General features: G+C 42.4%; 2 long non-coding RNA genes across 2 annotated transcripts; one reads left to right on the forward strand and one right to left on the reverse strand.

Annotated features, from left to right (window-relative positions):
- Positions 1 to 971: 971 nt before the first annotated feature.
- On the reverse strand, positions 972 to 11,599 carry LOC137472456 (uncharacterized). The gene is made up of 2 exons (XR_010998193.1): positions 11,470 to 11,599; positions 972 to 11,364 (listed from the first exon to the last, which is right to left on the reverse strand). It is a non-coding gene; the product is annotated as an uncharacterized lncRNA (long non-coding RNA).
- LOC137472454 (uncharacterized) lies at positions 3,485 to 19,722 on the forward strand. The gene is made up of 3 exons (XR_010998190.1): positions 3,485 to 6,121; positions 6,675 to 9,342; positions 16,818 to 19,722. It is a non-coding gene; the product is annotated as an uncharacterized lncRNA (long non-coding RNA).
- Positions 19,723 to 20,544: the final 822 nt, after the last annotated feature.

The following is a 20,544-nucleotide window of genomic DNA, read 5'->3' on the forward strand; positions in this document are numbered from 1 at the left end:
ATATGTGACCTCCCCCATTTCCAAGAAGCTTTATTTTTGAGTCTTGGCCTGATAGTTTTAAAACTAATTTTTAAGAACACCCTGCACTCAAGTACTCTACCAGATAGTTAAGCTTGATAGTTAAAACCATAGAGCTTTCAGGCTGCCTGGCACTTAACTTTTAGAGTACTTTGCCCTCTTAAAAACAGTCAGTGATTTCTGTAAAGTTTTTTTTGTGAATAGGTTTTACTTAGGTCTTAAAATAACTTTTTTTTTTAAATGCAGAATTTGTCCCTTTTCCCATTGGGCAAGAAACAGGCAAATGGAAATGACATGACCAGGAAGGAAATAGGTATAACTATTTCATTTTGAGGCATTTCATGCCTGTCCATCTGAATTCTTTGGAGGGCAGAAGTGCAGAGTGCATTAGCAAGCAGTGTGGAACCAGTCCTGTGGAAGGCACCTGCTGCACCTCTCAGTCATTGCTGTAGAGCTCCAGGAGCCGTTCAATCCCAAAGTCTTGCCATTTTGGATCTCTCTGTGGAACACCCATTCACTACAGCTGCTTAAGCAGGTTTTCTGTCTTTTAAAAGTTTTGTGTTCTGCCAGAATTTATTTTCAGGTGTCTGGCTCTGGCACTGCAGCGAACCCTTTAATAAGCACTTAAATTCCTTCCCCTGTGATAAAACCCACGGTCACTCTTCCTCTTGCCTGGTGGCTGTCTGGCACTTTCCCAAAAGACTATGGAATTCCCTCTTAGCCTTCCTATTTTGAAATAAAGCAGGTTCTGATGTCCAGAGCTAAATGTGAATTATGGCTGTGCACATGATGGTTGTTACGCTTCCCAGCATTAACCTGTTATTTAGTGTGATGCCTTAAATGTAAAAACATCCTAGCTGAAGTCTGCTTGTTGGTATCAGTTTGCCTGCTAACCAAACAACTCAGATTTTTTTTATTCTCTGCTAGTACTGAGCGTGTGACAAGCTTAGCTGTGAATTTGTGGGGTTTATGACTGCGTGGGTTTATGACAGCCTATGCTTTTCTTGTCTCCATTTTTTCTAATCCTGATGCTTTTCAAGCCTTACTAAAACATGTTTAATAAAGGGGAAAATTACACTGAGTCTAGTCACTGCTTTTTTAGTCACTGGGATACCATGGAGAATTCCAGGTGTTGCTAAACCCGATAAAGACCGTGTGTGACTTCTTTGGCATAATAATCTGCTTATGGGATTTCATTTTTTTTATCTCTAGCCATGTAAGTATGATAATAGTGAAAATGATACTTGAAAGTGTGTGTGAATATATCGTATATAAAGCAAAAATTACTCATCTATTTTTTCAAAGTAGAAAACTTTTGTTATTTCTAAAAGGTTTCTTTGACTTTCTGTAATGACTTACTGGATTTTGCTTACAATAGGTAGTTTAGATCAATCTTTTTTCCTATGTTGTGCCTATTATTGTTATCAAAGAGTTGGAGCCAACCTCATAGGTCAGGGTTGGCATTCTTTGAAGTAAAGCTAGTTTTTGAGCCTTATCTTCCTCCATATGTACAGGATAGTTTATCCTAGTGCATCTCGCCCTGAGCCGTACAAATACGCAGAAAATACAATGAGAAATTGGAAGGTACTACTTTATTTCTGTAGTTTGAATGAAAATAAACTTTCTGAGGAACTAATGTCTCAGCTTCTTGACTCTGTATGGGTTGTAGAGAAATACAGCTCAAACATACATGAGTGTGGAATTACTTTGAAAACTGTGTTCTCTTCAGTTTGCAGTTTGTGTGTCACTGGGGCTCCTGCAGCTCACCCACACATCAGCGTTCTTGTAGACAGAGCTGGTGTTAACAGCAGTGATTGCAACACTGTAACGCTGGTGATTGCAAAATCACTGCTCTTCCCTTGTTTACCAGAGTTCTTCTGTTGGAAGTAGTCTAAATACGGTGTAGTGGATCAGCCAGCAGGAAAGTGCAGCTGAACCCTTCATGGGAGCTCCTGTTGTGCCACTGCAGTGACATCAAACAGCTGGAGCCAGTGCCGGGAAGTAGCAGGAGGGCTTTGGTCTGCCTGTGCTGTCCACTGGGGGCTTCAGCACCAGAAAAAAACTGTAGGTGTTACCACTGCACATCTGTGCACTTGAATGCCAGAGAGGTCTTCTCATACAAGAGTAGATGTTTGACTTGGCTGTAAATTGACCCCACTACATGTTCATATCGTATGTTTGAAGTGGGGATGCTCTCGCACAGTGAGGAAGAGGTGACTACCAAAGTCCGGAGGTGGAGATGCTGCTTCAAAGTTTCCCTGGACCTGGAAATTTCATCCTTCAGTATATTTCCTAAAAGTGAGGGAGTAATTTGCAAGCTGACATGTGGAGACAGATGCATCCCAGATTGTTTGGGTAAAAAAAGAAAAAAGCTTAGAAAGGTCCCTTAAGTATTTATTGCTTCATTGGGGGGGGGGTCAGGGGGAGGTGGGCATCAAGGGCAGAACTGAGGTTTGATTATTTTTTATTTTTCTCTGCCTCAGGCTATGAGGATTTTTCAAAGGTCGTTTGGGGAGAAATAAAAATTGGCAACTAGATTCAAGTACTGACACTTTTATGGAATTTTAAGGCCCTTAAAATTCCCCCTTTGAGGTTCTGGTATTCCTTTATGGCTACAGTAGCCCCTAACCCTCAGTGTTATTTAAAGTTTGTGAGGGTGACAAGGCCACATGAATGTCTCTTTGTCTTCATTAAACTGGTGCTTTGCCAGTGTTTTGTGGGGGTCATAACAGTGGTGCAGAGTAGTCATAAGCTGTAACAGCAGTAACTGCTGCAAAAAAACATTTGGATATGGAGGACTTCTTAAGCAATAGATGATTCCTTCATATTTGTGCGAAATGTGAAAATGATACAAAGGGAAGAATCAGGTTTTGTAATGGATTTGATGCTTTTCCTTGGCCACTGTTTCTCAGTAGAGGTGGTGGTGTCCAGCTGTCCCTGCAGAGCTGTCTGACAGCAGCAGGAGTGATGGCATTGCTGAGGGGACACTGAGGCAGCTCTTGGCAGCTGGGAGCTGCTTCTGTTCTCTGAGCTTGTGCTGTGGGTGCTCTTGGTTATCTCCAGTAAGCTCCAGGACTGAGAGACGAGGTTTTCACTTCCACTCTGCGACACGATCTCCAGCTGCACTCCTGTGGTGTACAAACACGCTCCTGGTTCTGTGCGCTTGCTGTCGTTGCACTAACCCTGCCCCTTGTGTGGCTTTCTAGATGGGTATTCATGAGAAATTCTAGGTGTTCTGCCAGAACAGGATTAATTCTGGATTGAATACAACCCAACCAACCTTTCCTCTTCTATGCTCTTAAGGCTACAGTTTAATTGCACTAGAAGTCCTATGGTTTGGGGTCATCTCTAGTTAAATTAACTTGAGGCAACTCAGTCCTACTCCTTGCCTTTAATTTTAGAGTTTTTCTAGGTTTGAACAGCAGAGAATCAGCTTCTTTGAAATGCTGGAGTGTCTTTGTTTTAACACACATAAGCTTGAGCTATGGCTTAGGTCTGCCTTCCTGTCCCCTAAAGGAATTTGCAGCAGAATTGGCATGTGTCAGCAAGGGAGTAAAATACCTTGGCAGTGTGAGGTGTTTGCAGTGGGATCATTTGCTGGCTGTCCTGTTGCCAAGTGCTGTGTCTTGCAGTGCTGGGTCCAGACTTTGTAAGGAGGTTTGTACAGGTCTTAACTACATTTAAGAATATGTCTGTCTTAAAATCCTGGTTTCTTTCATGTGTTGTGTCAATTTTCAGAGGTTTTATTTTTGCCGTTTTATAACAGTTTCTGAGGATCTCTGCAGCATTGCTGAGCTGGGCTCAGTGGTAACTATTATTGATACTATTAACTATTTTGTATGTATATATATATATAATTGTTATTAGAGTGCTAACGTTTTCTAGCAGTTCTGGAGCACCATGCTGGTTATTGCGCCTGCATGCTGGCTGCAGCTGGGTTGGTTTGTTTGGAGTAGAAGAGAGAAGAGATTCCTAGCTGCCTCGTGCATTTATTGAGGGTTGGTTTGAGGAGTTTTTTCCCAAAGCTGAGCCATAATCTTAAAATGGAGACTGCAGATAGTAAAGGCATTCTTTCAGTTCAACTATCAGTGGAGAGGGGGTGGCCAGCAGCAGATAGAGGAGCATCCTCACAGGAATGTGCCAGAGGGCAGTGAAACAGTTACTCAAAAACGACAGAACTCCTGGGGCACTGAAACAGCTTCTCCTGGATCTGAAGTAGTCAACCCAAAATGCTGTTCAAATCTGTAGGTTTTGTCCTAAACGTTATAATTCCTCCTTTGCAGCTGCTCTGTGAGGTCACTGCTGTGCATGTATCCCTTCTATTGGTTGCTTTTCTCAATGCAGCGTTTTTGGTCTTCCCAGTTCACCCCATGCTGATCCCTTAATACAGTGGGCAGAAATCAGTTTCTGAAACAGTTTTGTTGGACAGGGCAGTTCATATTTTCCAGTTTGTAGTCTAAGGTCTCCCTTGGGACAATTGACTGTAAAGGCCTTTTAACTGCAGAAGACAAAAAGGGCAAGAAAATAAGCTTGCAGCTCTGTGCAGCAAAGTCCCTGTGTAAACATCAACCAGACAAGAAAAGAAAGACTTCTGCTCGGATGGAGTTTGCTGTAGCATTGGTCCAGTGTTCAGCTCAGGTGTTAGCAGAAGACTCTGGGGTGACATGAAAGGAAGGAAGGCAGAGAAATTTTCTGTCACTTCCTGATAGTCTGCCAAAGTCCATCCTGGTCTTCATGTCTGTGTGGGGCGTGCTGGGGTAGCAAATGCAATCATAGGGCTTCCCTACTTTTCTTCTATCTCTGTGATGTTTTACAGAAAAGTAATTCAATTGAGTTTGAGGCCTTGTAGAAAGGGAAACAAGTCAGATAAGCTGCTACTTAAATCTTTTGTTTTGGTCATCTAGTGAGACCTAGTAGTTTGGGGTTTTTTTACAAATTTCAGTGAACACTGAGGACTGAGTTCTTGTTTTCCAGTAACTTCAGCCCTGTGGCATTTGGTGTGTTCCATTCTTGCCACATTGTTACCCATGGAGAAAACAGTCATTGACAACTTTAAAAACTTCATTTGTTGGTTTGGGGTTTTTTTCCCTTTCAGCAAAGTTTCTGTTTTACTTTGTCATTAAGCAACACGGGGGCAATCTGTCATTCTCTAGATTTTGCTGCAGAGGCTTTAGAAAGAGTCAGGGAAAGGAATGTGTTCTTTAGAATTTTGCCCTGGAAAAAGGAACGCCTCAATGACACAGAACGGGCAGATATTAGGAAGATCCAGCAGGATGATGTGCTCACTTAGGGAGATGGTTTGCCAGAGGCACAGGTAAGAACAGCTCCAGTCCACTCAGGCTGCAAACTCCCTGACTCCAGTGCCACTCCTGGCTTTTAGGCATGCTCTTTTCTCTGTTTTGTGCAAAGCTGTTCTGCTGAGGGCATGTGGCCACACATTTCCCTGCAGCAGGCTGCAGATCACACACAGAGTGTTTGGGAGCTTCACCAGGTGTGTATTTTGTTTCCAGATAGGCTCTGGAAAGGTTTGACAGCTGGGCCTGTTCCCACTTCCTGCCTGGCTGAAATGATTGGATGCTGACTCAAATACTTGCAAGTGAACATTTTCCAGGTGCGGGCCTCCAGCTGCCATCTGCCCTCAAGCAGCCATAAGATAGTTCTATAAAAAACTTCAAGTGGTGAGCACACATGGAAGGAGACTTTTGGCAATACAGCAGTAGGCAGTGTATCCCAAATAGAAATCCAGTACAAAGATACGCACAAACCAGCAGTGCCCTGCCATTCCCCAACAGCTGGTATTGTGTTTGCCATGTTTAGGATCACCTAAAAACACCCTCACTGTGTTTTCCTTTAAAGCTGTTCCTGTCTGCCCCAGCAAGAAGGACTTAACACATTTGAAAAATCAATGGGCTTCTGCTGCAGGGGGTTGTGGGTGGCATGGGCTGGCTTTTGCAGGGAGCCCTTGAGAGAGCTTATTTCTTTTATCTAGTGGTTTGAGATGTTCAAGAGGAAAATAACTGTTGCAGAAATTGTTCTTGTGCCTTGCCACAGTCCAAAGGTGGAAATGTTAGAGCAGTTCTCTGTAGCTGCCTGGATTAGAAAGGTAACTCATAAACTCTGGTGGATGTTTTTGAAAATGCTGATAGTTGTTTTCAGCATACAATTTGACTGGTTTTTTCCCTTCATTGTAGGAGGATAAAAATGTAATATATTTGTTAATTCTTATATATTACTATGTGTTGTGGTACAGGTGGGAAAAATTAATTATATGTAACTATAACACTGAACTGGGCTGATAGGAACTTGTGTTCTGTAGACTCAAATGTCAATAAAATGGGATATGCTTTACTTGTCTCCATGTGGTAAAATCCAGGACCTGTTTATTCTCAGGGGGCAGTTTAAAAACCTAAAATTTCCCCCAAATGCAGGATTTTCATTACTGCTAGTAAAGCTTTAAAGATACTTTGTTATTTGGAGCATTCCATGCAGAAAAATACTTTTCTGGTTCACTTGGGAGCCAGGAGCTCCGCTGTTTGCCTTCCTTTGGCACATGCTGTATTCTCAACCATGCTTATTTTAAACTTGAGGCTGACAGCAAAGGTGTCCTACCGACTTGGTTAAAATATTGACTGAACTTTGTGTCCTGTTTTCTACAGTGGCCAGTGACAGATGATTAGGAAACAGCTTGAGGAATAAAAGATCCATAGTGTGGCTTTTCCTTTGGGATACCTTGTCCACTTTTGGCAAAAAAACTGTGCACCTAAGGCTGCTGTGTTTAACAGCTCCTGATTGATCTGTCTCCATTAATTTGGTGAGTCCCTTTCTGAATTAATTTATAATACTGATTTTTGAAGTTGACACAGCAGTTGAAATTCCAGCACAGCGATGCATTGCGAGAAGGCACTTCCATTTGAGTCATTGTAGCTTTCCACAAAACAATTGAGATTGAGCCTCCCCTTTCCATTCAGTCTGGTGGCAGCATGTCAGAACTACCGCTTAACAAAAGAGGGTAGAGATACCTTTTCTTGCCTTTTTTTTTTTTTTTTTTAAACTGTCCTCTGTGCCCATCCTGTTTGCAGTTTAGGTTGCATATTTTTTCTGGGTTTCCATTGTTGAGTACTGGAAGCCTGGTTAATCTTCCACCTAGGGCCATACAAACCATACTGTTACAGTATCTAAATAAAAGTCTTGCAACTGACTTATAAATGCCATAAAAATAATGCCATGAAAATAAAATAATGAAATTACAGAAGCAGAAAATCTGACTGCAAATTAAAAAAGAGCAACTCCTGATGATTAGCACAACTTTTCCAAAGTAGTACTATGTGGCCCTCTCCAAGTCTGCCTCACCTATCAAGAGGACCAGGGTTGTTTCAAATACAAGCACCCTGATAACAGTTACATCACTAAGTCCAGATGTCACTTGGCAGAGCTGTCTGTAGGTGCTGTGTGATTTTCACTTTGTTGATGCTGTAAGTCCTCTTTCAGTTAGAAGTAACCAAATGCAAATGGTGCATATTCGCAAAGGAACCTTCTCTGCCCGCGTTCAAACAGCCCCACGATGACTTCAGGAGCCTCGTGACCTAATAAATGAAACAGCCATAAACAAAAGCAGCCTCATCTCCACACTCAGGCATTTTGCCACAGAAAGTCAGTGTTTGCTGGCTCAACACTGTCAAATAGGAGAGGCACTGACAGGGAGGTGACTCATCATGGAAACTCATCTTTGTCGAGGTGAGGGAACTTCCTGCGTTCCCCTCTGTCTGGGCTCTGCAGATCAGGACCCCCAGCAGCCCGAGCAGTGGGACCCCAGCGTTGGGGCAGAGCTGTATGTCCATGGAACATCTCCCCCAGGGAGCACACGCCTGTCTCTTCCTGCTGCCTTCTTCCACAGTTCAGGCTCCCTCCTCCACTGAAGAAGAAAAAAAAAAAAAAAAAAGCTTCACAGTCTTTTGAGGTAGCTACAGTAGCTCTTTCTTTCAAAGCTGACCTTCAAGGGAATAAATGCTGTCAGCCAGATCCTACTTCGTGCTGTTTGAAGACAGACTGAAGTGAGAGAGATGTTTTGAGAAGATCTAGATTTTTTTTTATTTTCTATTCTGCTTGTTCTTTATGTCCTAATTTTAAGATCCCGTCTATCCTGGTGACAGAATGGCTGACCTGGAAACGTAGAAGTATGAATTAAAAAGAGCAAAACTTGGGTCTGCTTGAGAGGAAGGTTTTTGTGGGTTTTTTTTTCTTCCTTTGGTTATTCTAGAATAATTAATTCATTATGAAGCTTGCAAAAAGGAAGGAACTACTGTTACTCATAAATACTAATATGTATAAAACTCTCATAGGTATTAACTTTACTTTTTAGGGAATTTGACCTGTTACTGCCGCCTGAATTTCGGGTTTCTAAATTTCTGAATTTCAGAGTTTTCATGCTGAGAGAGTCTGCAGAGGAGTAAAAGCCTGACCTTGATGTAATTGCTACAACTGTTCTGTGTAGAAGTGTTGATTTTTCTCTGCCAAAGAAATGTCTTATCAGATTTGATGCATCATGTTGCCTCCAGAAAAACTTAACTCCTTTCTAGACAAATTTAGTTGAAGATAAAAATACTCTTAAAACTAATAGTGCATTATTTGTGTACAAGTTTTAGCAGTAAAGGAAGTTTAATGAACATCCCTCATCTTACCTCCGTAAAATTAACTTTCATGAATCTCTACTGTAATTTGTTAATTTAAAAAATCTTATTTATTAAGCTTACAAAAATATCAGCCAGTTCATGTAATAACTTCTTGAAGATACATTTTCTACAGTCCAAGAGTAAGGGGATACAAATCTTTCAAGAACTGATTGAAGATAAGCTCAAATAATAGAGAATTCCAGCTATAACTTGCTTTCCTTTGAAAAAAATATGGAGGGGAAGGAGATTGTAAGATTTATAGCTACAAGAAGTTTGCATTTTTTTCCAGTCCTCAGATGTAATTGAGATGACTGTATTTGTTATGGACCTTTGTGTAATGCATAGGCCGTGTTGGGTGCCTTTATCTCACTTAAAGTTTCTGAGGAGATCTGTAATGCAGCTGTGAACTCTGCACAAGAGTGAGAAGCTCACTGTGAGCTGGGTATGGTGCTGCTGCTGAGTCATGCTGACAGCTCAGCCTGGGCAGCTTTAATCAAGGTTCAAAAGGGAACAGGGCATCTCTGAGCATTGAGGTAAGACCAAGGAAATCCTGCAGGCACTGCTGGTGCTCAGTTTGCTTCTTGCTGAACCTGCTGTGCCAGCCTCTGAGCTGACAGTAAGGGAAACAACGTGGCTGCTGATCCTCAGGTTTCTGGTACTGTAATTAGGGCTTTGGCTTTTTGACTCAGTGCAGAACATCTTCTTAAAGCAATTAGAACAGTTCCTTTGCTGTCAGATGTCACTAGGGGTGTAAAGAAATTTTCATTGACTTCAAGGATGGTGCTCAAAGTGTGACTTTATAATTTTCCTTAGATGTGATTAAGCACTTTTGCAGTGGAGGCTGCCACTGCTGCCAAGGGACTGTGGGAATATTTATGAAAACCTATTTACGTGTGAGTTAACTGTGAATGGATGAACTTACTTTCTTCTTGTAACCAGTCGGGTTAAAACTCAATCATGCACATGGAAAGCCAATGGAAAAGGGACTTTTATCTTATGGAATCATAAGACAAAAGTGTTTTCTCCCCCATTCAGTCATTTGTGACATCTGCCACAGGATGTCCTTTGGCAAACATATATCTGCCATAGAAAATGGCTTCATGGAAAAGTTGCATAATGACAGATGTCCTTTGTCATCAGGTGGGTTTATGCCAGGGGCAAGGATGTACTTCCTGTTCTCTGGCTTTATGGACATGCATTTGGTTGGGGAAAAAGATGATGTTATTTGTATGTGATAGTTCATATCCTGTCATGGACAATTTGTCCTTTCAGTATGAGTCACACTGGTCTAAGCACTGCATGACGCCAATCAGTGGTTTCATTTTGTTAGTTGTTAAAAATAAGGCTGGCTTGCTCCCTCACCTACCTTGCACTAGTTATCTTGTCTTAGATTATATAAATGAAGATCACTCCTTTTCCCACAACCAAAGACAAAGCCCCCTTTTAAAGTGCACAAAAGCCCACTTTTAAAGTGACTCCTCCAGCTCTACCAGCTCTGGTTTGCAGCTGCTGTAAGTTATTACTTTGTCAAAGTTCATGTTTCAAACTCACCTATCTGCCTGACACTGGGAGGCTTCCCTTTGGATATATTCATTGGATCTGACTTGAGATTTATTTACCACTAGGCTTGTTTTGCTGTTCCAAGTAAGGGTCGGCCCCTTCCTAGAGCAGAATGTGTGGTATTTGTCAGGAAGAGACAGCTTTAAAGCTGCCGGATAACCTGACCAGCCTGCTCCTCTGTAAACAATTTTGTGGGCTCTGCTGATAACGATAAAGCAACTGCACTGGAGATGATTGGAAGATGCTGGTATCTGTAGGGCAGCAGACCAGTACTGCTCCAGCATACTCATGAAGAAAAGCACTTACAAGCTTATGAACATTTATAACCCCTTGATACTGGTGATGACACCCATCTGCAGTTTTTCTGCTGTCAGTGTGTTTCATCAAGCCCCAGATGCTCATTGTTTTGGTCTCATCAAACTCCCTGCTTTGTTTCGCAGGCCCACAAGAAACTCTCCGTGGCTCTTTGCAACAAACCAAACAATTACAAACCCCTTCCAGCCCAGTCTGGGTGATGCTTATCAAAGGGTTACTCATATAGATCTTGCCTGCATTAGGGAAGGTGTCTGCCCCTAAAATGAGACAGTTGGATCCATGGAGCTGCTGGTTAACTCTGTTCAGTCTGTATCTGAAACTGATTTTAAGCCTTGCAGGATTAATATAGGCTTTTTCAGCTAGGGATTATAGACCTATGAGGACATGCTGGTGCCACTTTGCTAGTTATAAATTGTACTGTAGATTAAATTCTAAGGGATTCGGGTATTTTAAGAGTGCCATTCACCCCTGCACTAGGTGAATTGATTTGGTATGCATTTGTGATGAAAACCCTGAGAAAGAAGAGTGGGTTTGTTACAATGACAGCAATAAAAAAGTGATGGCTGTAGGTCAAACCTGTCAGGTTTCACCCCTGTGGGGAGGGCAGGGAGAGAAACACCTTTATCCTTCCTGTAAACCATACAAATAGAAAAGCAAAGACTACAAAGCAGAAGAGGGTGAAGGGAGAATCCAGGTTTAAGGAGGAGATGGCTCAAAAAGAAGCACGATGTCTCCTGCAAATATTTGCTGTGATGAAGCATGAGAAGGCATAAAAGCAGTCTGAAAATCTGAGTATTTACATCTGCAGAAAGAGAGAAGGGGAATGATAGTGCAGATCTTGCTCTTTTTTCTCTGGCTGTGTTGCCAGAGGGCCAAGGCAGGTAATGGCTGCAGATGAAGCTGCTACCTTCCTCTGTCCCTAGGGCATGTGGGCAACCCAGCAGCCTTCCTGCACTGCTTTCATTTTGGTGCAGCTCTGCACCTTGCACCAAATTATTTTAGAGATCCATGGACTATTATTGCCTGCCCTTGCCTTTCCACGTGTCCATTTTGCAGCAGAAAGGGATCAGTTTTGCTTGAGGTGACTTTGCTGTCTGCTGCCTTTAAATCAGCTTCAGCTGCTATGAGACTCAAATGGTGACAGCTGGGAGACTGCTTAGCTGCAAGCATGGCTGGAGTTGCTCTGTGACCTGAAGAAAAAGGTGACTGCATTTTACACTCTGGGTGGCAGAATGCCATGCATTAAGGGCGATGGAAAATAGGTATGTGGGAGGAAGCCCTTACTCAGTTAATACACCTAAATGTGAAGAAAGAGGATTTGGTGTCAAAGTACATCTGTTGCCCGTGGTTTGATGCAGACAGCATGACACGTACTGCTAAACCTTTGTTCCAGCTGTCAGAGGCACCTAAGTTTCCCTGATTTTTCATTGGCTGCTACTTGTGAAATTTGCTGCTTTTGAAATTTACTGCTTCTGACATGGAGGAATATTTTTTTCAAAGTGTGACTGTGCCTGCAGGATGAGGATGTTGATAGTACAGAGCTGACTACACTCTGCTGAAAGCTTTAGTCCAGCAGAATTTCAACTCCTGGTTGCAATGGTAGTTAGAAAGGAAGAGGATAAAATTGGACAGCTCTCACCAAGTCCTCTGATTTGTAGTTTCTGAAGAGATTCTTGTCTTAGCCTATTCTTCTTTGCTATGTAAAGGAAAACATATATATTTTCCCTTTGTGTTTAGAGAGCAGGCATGGATTAGGCTTACTAAGCAATAATCAGCTTTCACTGGTTTAAAATTAACTAAAACAAAACTAGTCTTTTTTTCTCTCAGCTGGTGACAGTAGGGGACAGAAGGTGTCTGGAGGAGGTGGCTCAGGCTTTTGTGGCACTGTGAAGAGAGATGTGACCTGCAGCAAGCTCTTTCTATTGCCAGAGGCATGGTGCCACATCCCCCCTGGATGGGTTTTCCTGGCTTATCTTCCCACCTGCCAGGATGGCTGTATGGAAAGAGAAGTAATTCTGCACTGTGCGGGGAGGGAGGGATAGGTGTTATCCTGGTGGTGATGGGAATGGATGTCCTAGGGCTGGTGGAGAGCCAGCAACAGCAGGTGTCCTATCTTACTGTCCACCACCCTCAACCTGTTCCCCTAAAGAGAATGTCCTCCCCTCTCCTATTTTGTGCTGACAGTGAAATGTTAGAGTTGTAACTGGAACAGGTATGTGGGGGATTTTAAACCCCTGTCCCTTGCAGTGGGGAAGAACACCTAGAGGCTTTTGCTACCTTGTCTTTCTTTGCTCTCTCACTGTCATGCTGAGAGCTTCAGTGTTTATGACGGAGATGCTGTACTGCTGCTGCACTGAGTGTTCCTTGGTCCGTGGGCAGGGATGTCACCCACCACATCAGGGTGGTCCCATCCAGCCTGGCCTTGAACGGGGCCTCCCAGCAATGGGGCATCCACAGGTGCTCTGGGCAGCCTGTTCCAGTGCCTCAGCACCCCCTCAGTAAAGAACTTCTTCCTACTATCTAATTTAAATCTCTCTTCCTTTAGTTTAAAACTGTTCCCCATTTCCTATCACTATGTGCCCTGTTCTTTTTACGTAACCTGACCCTTTGTCAGTGTGTCCTCCTAGCTCTGTGTAGCCGTGTTTGTATCCCTGTCAATGGGCTTCATGTACCAGCATAAGGAGGCTGGAGCCTCCATGTTCTCCACCATGGCTGCTTTGTGGGGCTGGGGATGTTTGATTTTACTTTATCTTCTCAAATTAAGTTGCTTTATTTTGATTTTGTGTTTGGGTGTGGTTAACATGCCCACTCATCTGGAACCACACAGCGTATGTAATTTCAATGTCTGTCTTCAGGCTCACATCATGCTGGGTCATGATTTTTTTGTTTTGGCAGAACAGCAGCTGAAGTTTTCCCTCTCCTCACTATTGAGCAATTGGGCCAATGACCTCCTCCTGAAATCACAACTGTGACCCATTTTCTGTGCTGAAGCAGCAAAGGTGTAATAGTTCACAGCGTAGCACAGACACAGGCATAGCAGGCAACTCTTCCCATTTTCTGTTTCTTCTGCTGGCCAAGTCATGCTGGGAGATGTGACTAAAGGCTAAAAAACCTCCACAGGGTGTGCAAAGCCTGTGTGTGTGTCAAGCATCTTTCCATCTCCTCTTAGCACTGAATTGGAGAAGGCTGTTTTCCTTCTCTAGCATTAGGGGGAGCATGGCTGTTGAGAGAGAGGCTACATGGTTGGACAAAAAAGAAAAACTCAAAAACTGAAAACAAGTTCTGAACCTTATGAGTCCAGTTTAAACCCTGTCCCTACACAATGGCCTGTTTATAATCCCTGTGGCACCAGTAACAAAGCTTCTGCAGGCACTGAAGATTGAAGGACCTTGCTCTCAGACATCAGGCAAAGAGGAGGAGTAGAAATGGACAGCCTGATAATTTTGCAGTCCCCTAGGAAGAAGCAAATGAAACTGAGTGGGATTAACAATTGTTGAAACCTTGTTTGGCATTCCAAAGGCCTTGTTAACAACAGTGTTACAACAGCTATTCAGGAATGATATTATACCACCAGGGCTATCTCTGGGAAGTTGCATTTTCTAAACTATAATTCCTTGGTTTAGCTTTCCAGGGGTGTCACTGCTGATTGTACATAAGACCTTGGATACAGGGGAGAATATTATTCTCTTGTTTGAAGCCCCTGGCTCTACAAATTAGTTTAGTTTCACACTTTGGTAGACACATTGTGCAATAAACTGTGTGGTAAAACCTCTCCACCCTCAGCCAAAAATAATATTACTGATTTTCTCAGAGCTGGGATTTCACATGTGGGCTCAAAGTTCATAGGCTTACATAATTCCTCTTCTTCCACCACTGCTGGCTTGTGCTTGCTTCCTCCACTCATAGAAAGTACTGTATTGATCAGTTTCCTTTAAACCCCTAAGGATACTCCCTGCCTACTCAGTGAGCAAGGCTGGCAGAATCAGTGCCTGTGTGCACAAAAGGTACCAGATAATGACATTTAGGCCAAATGTTCTATCAAGGGTATTTTACTTCATATGCTTTTCCACAATTTAGCACCTCCTTTAATTATGGCATCTCAAGCTAGTTCATTCTGCACACATTCCATTTGCTTCTTTAGGAAAAATACCAGTGTTAGTAATACTAAGAGAATCAAGGATAAAGTATTTAAGGAGAGTGATTCCTTCCAAGGGAAAAGTTTGGGATGCGCAAAGCAGGTGTGCCTGGGTGCCAGACAATGGTACTGGTAGCTACAGGAAGACTATGGAAGGAGGACAAAGTGTAACTGATACATGTGGATTCTTCCTCAGCAGTATTACCCAAGAGGAAGTTTTTATGAGACCTGTGGTGTTTGCAGTGCATCCAGAAGTCATAGAAAGAGAAGAGGGGGAAACCTGGAAAAGGCCTAAAAAGGGAAGAATCCTTGGAAGGGCAAGGAAGAAGGCCAGAAAAAAAAAAAAAAACAAAAACCTTTGTAAGTTGCTCTATGAAGGGCACAATAGCAACTCATGTGCCCCAGAGTCACAGTGCCATGAAAGTTACAACAGAAATCACCAATGGGAAAAGATATTCTTCTTTACACCCCCCCCCTTTTTTTTTTTTTTTTCTTTTTCTAAATTAAGTTCAAAAGGATGGCAGGAGCATGAGGCAAAGTGTTATTTGTGTAGCAGGGAAGAGACACATATGAGGACATCTGTTTTAAGGAGCGGCTTCAAAAATAACCACAGGAGAGGAGTGTGTTTGCAGAGCCCAGCAGGTGACCTGCAGAGCAGTGGAAAGTGAGACAGCAGTGGTGCCCTGAGTGCAGACAGCCCCAAATGTCTGCAGATTGTGTACTCGTTGCCAAAACACCCCAACCTGATCTCAGTGGGTATTTTACAAATTGAAGGAGGTGCTGTTTCCATGTTTTCTGCCCAAAACCATTGATCCCTTTTCTGTTGCTCTCCTTCTTGACCCCTTTTTCTTAAGTCAGCAGCTTTTAAATTCCACTTTCAAGTCTTTAAAAAATAACCCTGTTTCAATGAATCTCCAAAACATACGGCAAAGGAATGCAGATTTCATCCCAAAGATGAGGTCTTATTCACCAGAAAAAGAAAGAAAAAACAGACTGTCGGATTTTGGAGCAGGATGCTCATGTCCATCATTCTGCCCTAGCCTATTTACTGCTGACTACAGGAACAGACAGCAAACCTGGCCACTGATTTACTGAGATGCTTCAAGAAAGTCCATTACACCTTATCTGTTGCTTCAGCTTCCTGGTGGGTAAAAGAGAGAAGTGAGAAGTACAACTTTTATCTTGTTTTCTTTCTAAAGTCTGTGGTTTCAGACAGTGCTGAAAGTGTTATGGTGTAGGATTCAATGCAAATATCAGGTGTGATCCATTAGTGAAATGGAAGTGGTCAAGCCAGATGGTGTGAGGCATCCCACTGGGGAACACAATGTTTCAGGCACCACACATTTTATTTCTCCTGTTAGCCAGGTAAGAGAGCATGTTTGGGAAAGGCCAAATGAAAACTAAGCATAATTGCTCATTGGGAGATTCACCCTTTCCATGGCCAAATACTCCTTAGAACAGAACTTTGTCAAAACATGCCCGATCAATTTGCATCTCCGTTTTCTAGTGTTACATTGGAAAATCAATGGCAAGAACCACTTCAAAGTAGCAACCAGATGTTTCCTCCCTGCTTTTTTTAGCTATCACTGTAACAGCAACCTTTCACAAAGAGAAGTGAGGGTTTGAGATGTAGTCGCTGATACCACTCTGGGAGGACACAGCTGTATTTCTTTTCTACACTAGTGACTGTCAGCTGACTTTGGCTATCCCCTACCTCAAGGGAAGCATTATCCTCTGTGCTCCCTCCAGTACTGTGTTTTCTGACAAAGAACAAATGTTTCTGCTACAATCAGTCCATGTTGTGGTAACTACTTGGAACAAAGCTTTGGTTTCAGTTATAAAATTCTCACAGCACAAAGTTAACTATTTGGAGTTTCACAGAATAATTCCATATTCACCTGGCTATGACTGGTATAACCATGACTGCACTTCGGCCAGTGTTTGGAAGTTGACTACAAGCTGCATTGCAGCATCACGTGTCTGTAAAGCAAGAAAGTATTGTGCTTTGGACAAAATTTGATGCTTCAAAAGTGTTGAGTAGCAGTCAAATTAGCTAGTCAAATGTGTTCACCAATGGTCATTTCATATCCAGACTGCTTACACCATCCCACTCTTTTCAGTGCCCAGGCAAGTTGCAAACTAGGCCCTATAGGACTTGCATCTGACTGCTTTCAAGGAGACTTGGTCTTCTAAACATCAAGATCACTTTTGCAACGGGAGCTTCGGCATATTGGGCTGAATTCTGAGAGGTATTCAGGCATACAAATTGTTTGGTTTTTAAACTTCCCTTGAAGTATTTAATGGTTTACTGTTTTGATGTCTCTTCTGGCTTTGCCATGGTTATGTTTTTTCTATTACTTTGTAATCACACAGAAGATATAAAACCGTTCACTCTCAATAAATTTATGAGTGTTTCATTCCAGCTTGGACTCAGCATATGGCTTTCTTTGTGTAGTTGATTGCATCATTCTTGTTTCAAATGTGATGATTTGGCTTAAACCTTTCTTTTCCATGTGTGAAGTGGGACACAAGTGCATTGCATCATTTGGTTGTGCATATCCACTGGACATGTGTTCTCTGCTATGAGATATGGAAAACTGCCCACATTTTTCTCTGACTGCTGCTGTACAGATGCAGGCAGGGTAGCAAGTAAAAGCTCGTTAGGACAAAGATGTGTTCTGAAAGAGAGCAAGCACTCTAAGCAAGCACCTGTAAACAGATGTTCTTTATAGTGCAGAAGTGGCTAAGTGCAGGCTCTTCCTTGTCCACCCATCCAAAGCTGCCCTTGTGTTTGATATGGTCACTGCTCCTGCCACTCTTTCTCCCAGTTTTGCTGCAGGGTTCTATGCACCTTGGCTTGCTGCCTAAATGTCTCACTGCTGCCGAGTCCTGAACCAATCAAAATCTGGGCAATGTCCCTTTCTCCCTGTCCGGAGCACAGCGAGGCCCTGAGATGCAGCATCCCTCTGGAAGGCAGACACCAGCAGGCTGCACAGCAGGGTAATTTACCACTAGATGGCTGGACCTCCTTTTTGTCCAGCTCTCAGTTTTGTTCCCAGCTCAATGACTGTGCCTAGCCCAGAACAGTGGACTCGTTGTAAGCTCTCTGCCCACCCACTTTATAGCTTAACATTTTTAAACAGCTGATGCTTTTAGCAGATTTACCTTCATGATGAATAGTTCAAACTTTTGAAAAGTACTGAAAGAGCTGTGGTAATATCTAAGAAAATAATAGGTTTTTTGCAAGACAAAAAGGAAACACTTCCTAATCCTGTTCTTGGGCTTTTTCCATTCCATGTATAATACAATTTTCTCTGAGTCTTGTTTCGTAGGTGTATGCATAAGTGGGACCCATTTAACAGTTCATCACTCAGACTGAAATACAGCATCATAATGTCCTGAATAGTCACAGCCACCTGCTTTGATCTGGTGAATTTGATGGTATAAAATCTGTAAAACTTTGAGACACTGACATACGTATCACTGTGATTTGGGGCAGCAATGTTTTTCCTTTAACAAAAATTATTTTGCCCACAGTCAACATTTTCAAAAAAGTAATACCTCTGGATGAAAAACGTCAACTTTCCTAATCATTGCAGACTAATACATTATAGAGAGCAAGAAGACCCACTTCAAAAGGAAGATTTCTCCTGCCTGAAAGCAGACAAGAGGAATAGGCAAAGAATCTGTTTTTTGAAGATACCACTTTTTTTCCCCTTATCAGTCTCTTTACATTTTCAGCTCTGTTACTTGTATTTACTGGGTTCACAGTGTGTGTCTATAGATGCATTTGTATCCTGCGTTCAAACCAAGAGAAAGGTATGTTTTCAAATTAAAATTATTTTAGCTGTTTTGCTGTCACAGCACTGGCATTTTATGCTTGCCACTTGCAGGAACAAGGAGGAGTCATTGTCCCTTCTTCCAAGGTAATATAGTCTAAAATATCAAACCTGGAAGTCTTAGGGCACTTGAACACCTTTGTGGGAGCTGGAAGATGTGTCTAAAGGTGATGAGACATGAAATAGTAAGGTGAAGATTAATCTAGAAATAGTTCTGGGCTGGGATTTCTTTTCTAAGTAGCAGTCTCTCACAGTTCAATTTTCTTAAAGCACTATGACAGCAAAAAAAAAAAAAAAAAGAAGCTGATGGTTTAACTAGTGTGGTGGAAGAGCAGGAAATTCAGATGAACTCCACCCATCAAGACTCACAGAGAAACACAGGTAGTGAAGCATACAGCAAAGATGAGCCCCTGAATAAATAGACCTCAAAAGTAATTGTTCAACCCAAAAAGAATATTAGTGGTTATTCTGTTCTCATCTGCAGAAAGGTTTCTGGTTCTGTTAATGCAACAGAAGACCATAAGAAAGGCTTGGAAAATTCCATTTAGTGGACTTACAGACAAATAAATTGTAAATCTTTTGAAGTGCTACCTTTTTACAAGTGCCTGAAGTGTAACATGTGCAGATTATTTATGAAGAGCAACCTCACATTTGGAAGTAGTCCAGAAACAAAGTCCTACTTGATCCTATCACAAGCAGAATGTTGTTACTGAGCCCAGAATGTTAGATGTAGCATAATCACAGGCATTGTGTATTCCTCCTATGACACTGTGGGAAGCAAAAAGCCATGGTTTGTAATCACTCTAGTAGTGCTATTTTATGCCTTTTGGGAATGTTTAAGCTTATTTTATTTACCTTGTTCCTAAGCAGGTCCACTGATACAAGCTATATAGAATACTACTGTAAAATACCTGTTCACCGGTGCTGTTACATGTGCTATGTTTGCTGTGGCAGCTCTGCGTAACATCTGAGAAATCAGAAGTGTCACTACCAAAGGTAAAGGAAACTGGTATCTTTGATCCAGCTATGTGGTAGCTGTCACTGGATGTGAATAGTGATGGTGGGTTTGAAGAACCAGACACAAAATTGTGAGGAAATCAGCTTAGAAGTATCACCAGCCTCCCTTTGGGATTATCAGCTCACTTGCACAGTCCTAATAAACTGTTAGAGGCCCTGTTGTACAGTCTGACAGACAGGAGACACCAATGTCACAGCAAAGATGACAGCATTTTTGTCACTGCTCTTTCCATAGCTCAGATGAGCAAGCCTGTTCCTGACAGAGGGTGGGAGGTGGCTCCCTGCAGCCAGGCTGCACTGCTTATCTGGGCCCTCCTCCAGCAGGTGCTGACCCCCTTGTGCACCTCATTGCCCTCCCCAGCAGGTTTTGGATCAGCTCTCTGCTGTGAAGGCAAGGACATAGAGTCCCTTCAGATCACAGCATCTCTATAGCCATTTGAATCAAAAAGCAATGAAAAAAATGTTACTTTGATTTGAAATTAGATTTTTTTTGCACAGTTGGCTTTTTCCACTCTATTCTCAGCAAGACAATTTAAGCTCCTGCCTGCACAGAGGTCTAGGGGCTGAACTCCTGACCAAGCTGGCCAAACAGGTATTCCATACCTTTTAGTTCAATTATTGGCTAGGCCATGGTGGAAAACTTCTAGAAGCTGGGCTTTGAGATTAATTGCTCTTCTAGCCTACCTTCCTACCACTCTGGCAGCAACTTGGATACTACAAGAGCCATATTTGCAGTTGTACACTATCTCATCCCACCACCTTCTTGCACTCCCTGACCTTCTGACAGGTTTACAGGTGTTCCTGGAAAGAGGTGCCAGAATGATTCCTGAGGGATTGTTCTTATAGTAAACTCTGATCCAGGCTCCCAGGAGAAACAAAAATCTTCACAGTGGAGGATGGGAGAAGCTCAGGTGGTTTAGGCCTGAGCAAAGGAAACCCTTGAAGGGAAACATTCTCAAAGATTACTTAAAATGGTGGATTTTCAGAAAAT

Source organism: Anomalospiza imberbis, chromosome 4 (genome assembly GCF_031753505.1).
Source record: "Anomalospiza imberbis isolate Cuckoo-Finch-1a 21T00152 chromosome 4, ASM3175350v1, whole genome shotgun sequence".
NCBI lineage: Eukaryota > Metazoa > Chordata > Aves > Passeriformes > Viduidae > Anomalospiza > Anomalospiza imberbis.